We start from the raw sequence: 6,868 nt of genomic DNA, 5'->3' as shown, positions 1-6,868 counted from the left end.
AAACACTCCAACTGTCCATCATTAGGAAAATGGATATTTAAATTGAACTATATTTATTGAATGGAACCATATAGGAATAAAAAAGAATAAACCCTGATACATTCTATCAGAGATGGAATGTTGAGCCAGTGAATTCAACACAGAAGGGTAAACACTGGATGATCCATTTCAACATCAAATACAGGCAAAAGTAATCAATAGTGATAGAAGTCAGAACTTCTATAGTTCTGTGATAACCTCCGGCAAGAGTAGCGTATGGAGGGCTAGGAGGGTGGGGCATGGAGGATATTGACTGGGAAGGGATAAATTTGGGAGTTGTTGGCAATGTTCTGTATATCTTGGGTGGGTGACAGTTAAAAAGATATATACATATGTAAAGTACACATATACACTAGATACATATGTAAAAATAATTGAGCATTACATTAAAGATTAGTGTATTTTACTGTTTGTATATCCATGAAATTTTAAAAAGTTCTTAAAAAGCATAAAAATACATATTACCAATTTGATAAAAGTAGATAAAATAATTTAAAAAAATTTTACCCAAACATAAATTGATTTTTCCCTTTACATTGATAAAAGTCAAGGCAACTTCCATACTAACAGTCAGTATGGGGGGAAAAAAGGCAATAAGGAAAATATCAAGAATTTCTTTAAATTAAAGAAAAAGTCTGAAGCAACTACTGATTGTAAATGTAAAATCCCAATTAAATCCATTACAAAATGGAAACAAAACCAGAATTTTCTATCAAAACCCTAAAGCCTGAAGGTGAATGAAAGGGAACTAAGCCTGACATGTTATCGGAGGACACCACGGTAACCTGGAGACAGAGCTCACTTTGTGGAAAAGTGGCAGCTAGAAGTGGAAGTGACAAGTGCACTAATGAGTAACTAAGGTTTACCTGACACACAGAGAGGCAGAGCAATGGTGATCTTTCTAGGTGAAAGGACAGGAGAACCACGTAGTCCAGCGAAAGCAAAAGAGACAAGAGACAAGGCTCTTGGCAGCCAGAATGTTTACAAATGAATTTAAAAACGTGTGTGAAACCGTAAAACAAGCTGTGTTAGACTATATCAGAGGAGTTCAAGAGCTACACAAGGGCAGGTTGCCACCCAAAGTGAAAGCAACATGTGCTGCTTTTTAAAAAGACTTTTTTTTCCCTCTTTTCTTTCTTTTTCTTTCCAGTTCCGGAGAGGCAGTAACAACAAGAGATATTTGGCAACCAAGCTCCCAAGACTTAATACTTTGAATTTCTTGTCTGTCAGGTTTTTTTTCCTCCTCTTCATAATCTCTCTCTCTCTCTTTAAATTAAAAAGTAACACAGTTTCATTGTAGAAAGTTTGGGGAATACAGAAGAACTTGAAGGAGAAATCAAAAATCACTCACCAGATGACCACTGTTGCGTTCAAGAATGGGCCAATTTCTTGTAGGTAGAGAACAGCCCAACGAGCAGGTCAGAGGCTCTCCTGCCCTAGGAAGCCAGACAATGTTTATTATTGGAGATTTGTCATTTTTATTTTTTATTTATTTCCCACTAGAAGTTCCATGAAAGTGGAAATTTTGTCCCTGTAGTTCACTGCTATATCCTGGTGCCTGGCACATAATAGACACTCCAGAAATATTTGTTGAATTAGCAATTTTTCCACGTTTACTAACAAAGATTAGCTGCTACTTTTAGTTCTTTGCCCTCTCATAATTAAAGCATTTTAATTCCTTTTCAAGTTCCATTCATGACTGTTTTCCTTTATCAGAACAATGTAGACATTAAATTAAAATGTCTGTTGAAAAAATAAAATAAAATAAAATGTCTGTTGAAATTAGGAAAATGTCAAATGTAAACAAAATCTTCATGATTTATATTAATACCACATTGTATTTCTTCTGTGGTGCCTCCTTGTGTATTCCCCCTGAATATTTGAAAAAATACTTCCTTCCATTCCTTATGTTAATCTCTTGCTCACATAGCTTACTGAATAGAACTTGAAAATCAATTAACACCTAGGGCATTGCAGCACATGTCTCCTTAAAAACCATGATTTCTTTTTAAAATTTAAGTTGGGTTACTAATTATTTTCCCCCAAATTCAGAACTTGCCTTTGTTGAATGAAAAGTGATCTAGGAGATCCCATGATGCTTAGAAGTTCAGTGAGGGCAGTAAAGAATATTGAATCTTCTTCTAGTAAAAATTTTCAGGGAGAGCAGATGGAATTGCTAAAGCTTGAAATATGTCCAAAATTCTGTAGTCAATATTCCTACTCTTAGAATTAAAACAAGACCCTTGGAATCTTCCATCATCAGAGATAGCCAGGGCCCTTCAATCATCCCAAACCAACCAAGGCCTCAGGGACTATGAACAGTTTTTTTTTTTTGGGGGGGGGAGGATAATATCACATAGTTAAGGGTGTGGTTCATATAACTGGGAAGTCTAAAGGTAGAACTAATGGGCGAGGCCAAGTCCACAGGTTAGATAATGTCAGGGTCCTCTCTCTGAGCACCCATGTGATCAATTCTCAGAGGACCAGTTGGTCCTGGATCATGAACAGTGACCAAAGGAGAAGATATTTGAGTTGGGAGGGCACGGACAATGCTGGGGCCACGTACTCAACCATGTAAAGAGGGAAGTGGGATCAACTTTATTCAAGCAAGAAAAGTGGAATCTGTCACCACGTGGAGTGGCAGAGGGTATTGGTGATATGCTGAAATTTATCTGAGCCTGTGCTCCTGGAACACAATCCTCCTCATACACACACCCACTCACCCCTTGTGTTCCAAGAAATGGCTTCCTGCAAAGAACCACCCTTCCCCAAATGACTTAAATAAGACTCTTGACCATCTTGTCTACCTATGACAAGACACAGACACTATAAATTTCCATTCTTTGTCTCATAAATCATTAGCTAAACCATTTACCCCACTGACCAAGCTGGACAAATGGCCACTAACTTGATTTGAGTAATCTTTAGTCAGATTTCTCTACTTCCCTCTGAATTTGGTCCCTGAACTTGGCCTACCTTTGACCTGCCTGACCTGAGATGCTTGCAAGTCTTATGCCCTATGATTAGAGCACTCCCCCTATTGCAACAGCCCCCCTCCCTTCCATGCAGTAATCCTTCTGAGCAAAGTCTGTCTCTCCTTACCTCACCCCAGATTTGTTTTTCACTCGACATTGGCCAGACAAAACAATAGATGTTTACCACAAACACTGTTGTCCAATGTGCTGGGTCTTTTTTTTTTTTTTTTTAAGATTTTGTTCATTTATTCATGAAAGACATAGAGAGAGAGGCAGAGACACAGGCAGAGGAAGAAGCAGGCGGGGAGCCCAATCTAGGACTCGATCCCAGGACCCTGGGATCACACCCTGAGCCGAAGGCAGACACTCAACCACTGAGCCACCCAGGTGCCCCAAGATCTGCTGGGTCTTAAAAGGATGAAAATTAATCACGCCAACCCTTCCCATCTTCAGTTCTTAACCAGTGGAGAAGTAGAAAGAAAAGCCAGAATCAAAAAAAAAAAAAAAAAAAAAAAAGAAAGAAAAGAAAAAAAAAGAAAAGCCAGAATCAGGCAGGTAAGAGTTCACAACGTCAGCTTCATCAAGGGATAAATGGATAAAGAAAATGTAATCACACGCAATGGAATATTATTTGGTCTGAAAAAGGAAGGAAACTCTAACACATGTTACCACACGAATGAACCCTGAAGACAACAGGCTAAGTGAAATGAGGTGGTCACAAAAAGATACTGTCTGATGCCACTTACCTGAGCTACCTAGAGTAATCACGTTCAGAGACACAGAAAGTAGAACAGGTTGCCAGGATCTGGGAGAAGGGGGAAATAGAGTTGTTGACGAACAGATGGACGGTGTCAGTTTGAAAAACAAAACAAAAAAAAGTTGTGGAGATTCTTTGCATGACAACGTGAATATAATTAACAATACCAAATTGTATACTTAGGAATGGTTTAGATGGTATATTTCGTGTTTTGTGCTTTTTCCCATAATAAAAAATAATTTTTACACAAGTCAGCTTCTTTACCACTGAAGCTGATTGGAGATGGAGATGTTGATTTGTGCTCAAATGAACTTACTAATACTTTGCAGATTTCTTTTTTTTTTTCTAAAGATTTTATTTATTTATTCATGAGAGACACACAGAGAGAGAGAGGCAGAGACACAGGCAGAGGGAGGAGAAGAAGGCCCCATGCAGGGAGCCCGATGTGGGACTCGATCCTGATCCCAGGATTTCAGGACAAGGCCCTGGGCCGAAGGCAGGCACTAAATCTCTGAACCACCCAGGGATCCCCCAACTTTGCAGATTTCAAATAAATTTCTTCAAACTTCAGACCTTCTTGCAGGACAGGACCTACTATAGTAAGATTACCACAAGGTCAGTCTTTAAGGGCAGGCCATTCTGAAAGAAGGGCTGAGTGACACGTTGGTACTTCATTCTCTCTCTTACCAAGGAAAGTGCTTTCTCCCCAAGGTGAGAGTGACCAAGGAGGAGAGGCCTGAGTGCTCCCAAGTCATCCCCACTGGGAAGCAGACAGATTTCAGGGGATAATCATTTACTCCTAAACAATCTGTTAGGAGAAAACCACATTAGAATGTAGGGAAGGAAGGAATATGAGAAGCAGCAAAGTTTTTCATATTTTTGTTGCTAGGATAACAGCAACAGAATGGTCTTTCTTTCTCAAAACAATTTTATTGGTGTGCCTTTTTAAAAATATAATTTTCCTAACACTGGAAGTACCACATTAATGATAATTTGATACACTTAATTTATTAAGTGGCTGGAAGGGGAAAAATGAAAAGGATTATTAATGTACAGTTCTCATTTTATAATTATCTTTTTTTCTGAGACTATTTATTTATTCACGAGAGAGAGGTAGAGACATGGGCAGAAGGAGAAGCAGGCTCCCTGAGGGGAGCCCAATTGGGACTCGATCCCAGGACCATCTGAAGGCAGATGCTTAACCGCTGAGCCACCCAGGCATCCCTCATTTTATAATTATCTTAACTATTTTCTGGCTTTTTGTCCTGTAAGTTTCATTAGTAGCTATCAGTGACACGAACAGTTTCAAAATGCTTTTAATTGATACGAATGCCAAAACAAGAGGATAATTTTGTGTTGGAAAGCACACATCTGACTTAGATGTTTTATTCTGAAAAAGAAAGACAGCCCCTTGGGCACAAGAACTTCAAGGTCAGATATAAGTCCATTAGACATATTTGACTGGCTACACATTTTTAAAAATTGTACTATTAAATGCACTATAGGGCCGGGATATCTCTGTCTTTCCAACATCTCTATGGAGAAAGCAGAGCAGATTTCATTTCTCCAGGTTATTAGATGAAAAAAAAAAGTCTATTATGTTAAATTAAATGCTTGGTATTATATACCCACAGAATGAAATAGCTGATTTAAAACTTTCTTCTTTCTTCTTTGCTTTCCCAAACAAGTATATTTAAATATATACCTCTCAAAAAATATATATATATATATACTTCTCTCTTATTAATTTATGGTAAAAGGATTATCTTTAAAAGTTACATGCAATCAGACTTAAAAGAGAAAAAACTTACACTAAATGTAAATTATACCTCAATTTAAAAACTTACAAAACTTTAAACAAGTTTGGTGAAAAAAATTCCTCTGTAGGAACTTTAGACAAATAAAGGAGTACATTGAAAATCAGCTGTGATATGACACTTTGAATTAATAGTACAGAGTGAAACACTTTGCATCTTTAAAAAAAGATAGATACTATTATGTCAAAAAAAATGTATATCCTCTATCAACAGAAAGCACATTTGGTTTGAATAATTTCTACATCCTCAGAGACATTCTCTCTCTAAGGAATCAATCCATTTAGGAAATTACTTCCTAGAACTTGTACTAAAAAATGAAGAGGACTTATCTATTACATTTGCGTTGAGGGGAAAATGGTGCGCTTTAGATAAAACATTGCAGTGACCAAAATACCTCCCATCTGTCAACTTTATATTCCTCTCATTTAGTTTCACGTCATGCACTTTGGCAGGATTCATGGGAGGAAAGCAGACAAGAACCTATTTTTACCATTGCTGAAAGCATGCCAATTTGGCAAGGGTGTGGGACAATGGGCAGTCTCATACGCAGTAAGAGTATAAATTGGTTCCGCCTTTCTGGAAGGTAATTTGGCAATATAAAGGATATCAAAATTTTAAATATGCATATCTTTTGGCTTAGAAATTCAACTTCTGGGAATTTATCCCAGTGAACGAATTGAACAAATATGTAAAGATACACATGAAAGATTGTTTACAATAAGGATAAGTTAGAAACCACCTCAATCTTCTATTGTAGACTGATTAAATACTTTATGTCTATTCATTGGAGTACCTTATGGTACTTTAGAATGATCATATATACTTGGGTTTATTGCTAAGGAAAAGTTATAGAATAGCATGTATAGTCTGGGTTGTGAAAATATTTCTACACACATAGGAAAAATCCTAGAAGGATAAACAGTAAAATAATGTTACCTCTGAGTTGTGCAGTTTCAAGTGATTTTTTTACTTTTTTATTTTTTTGAAACTATGTCACAAGCCTGTATCATTTCTTTAGTCCTAAAACACATGTGTTTCGGCTTGAAAAAATTTAAAACATGCCAACCTAAACAATTGTTTCAGGAGAAAGTACTTGCAAATCACATATCTGCTAAGGGACTAATATCCAGAATATATAAAGAACCTCTAGAATTCAACAAGAAACCCACAAACAACCCAATTTAAAAATGGGCAAAGGATTTGAGCAGGTATTTCTCCAAGGATGATATGTAAATGAGCAATAAGCACATTAAAAAATGCTCAAAATCACTAAATCATTA

This window comes from Canis lupus, chromosome 2 (genome assembly GCF_011100685.1).
Source record: "Canis lupus familiaris isolate Mischka breed German Shepherd chromosome 2, alternate assembly UU_Cfam_GSD_1.0, whole genome shotgun sequence".
Classification (NCBI taxonomy): domain Eukaryota; kingdom Metazoa; phylum Chordata; class Mammalia; order Carnivora; family Canidae; genus Canis; species Canis lupus.
This window is presented reverse-complemented; position numbering follows the sequence as displayed.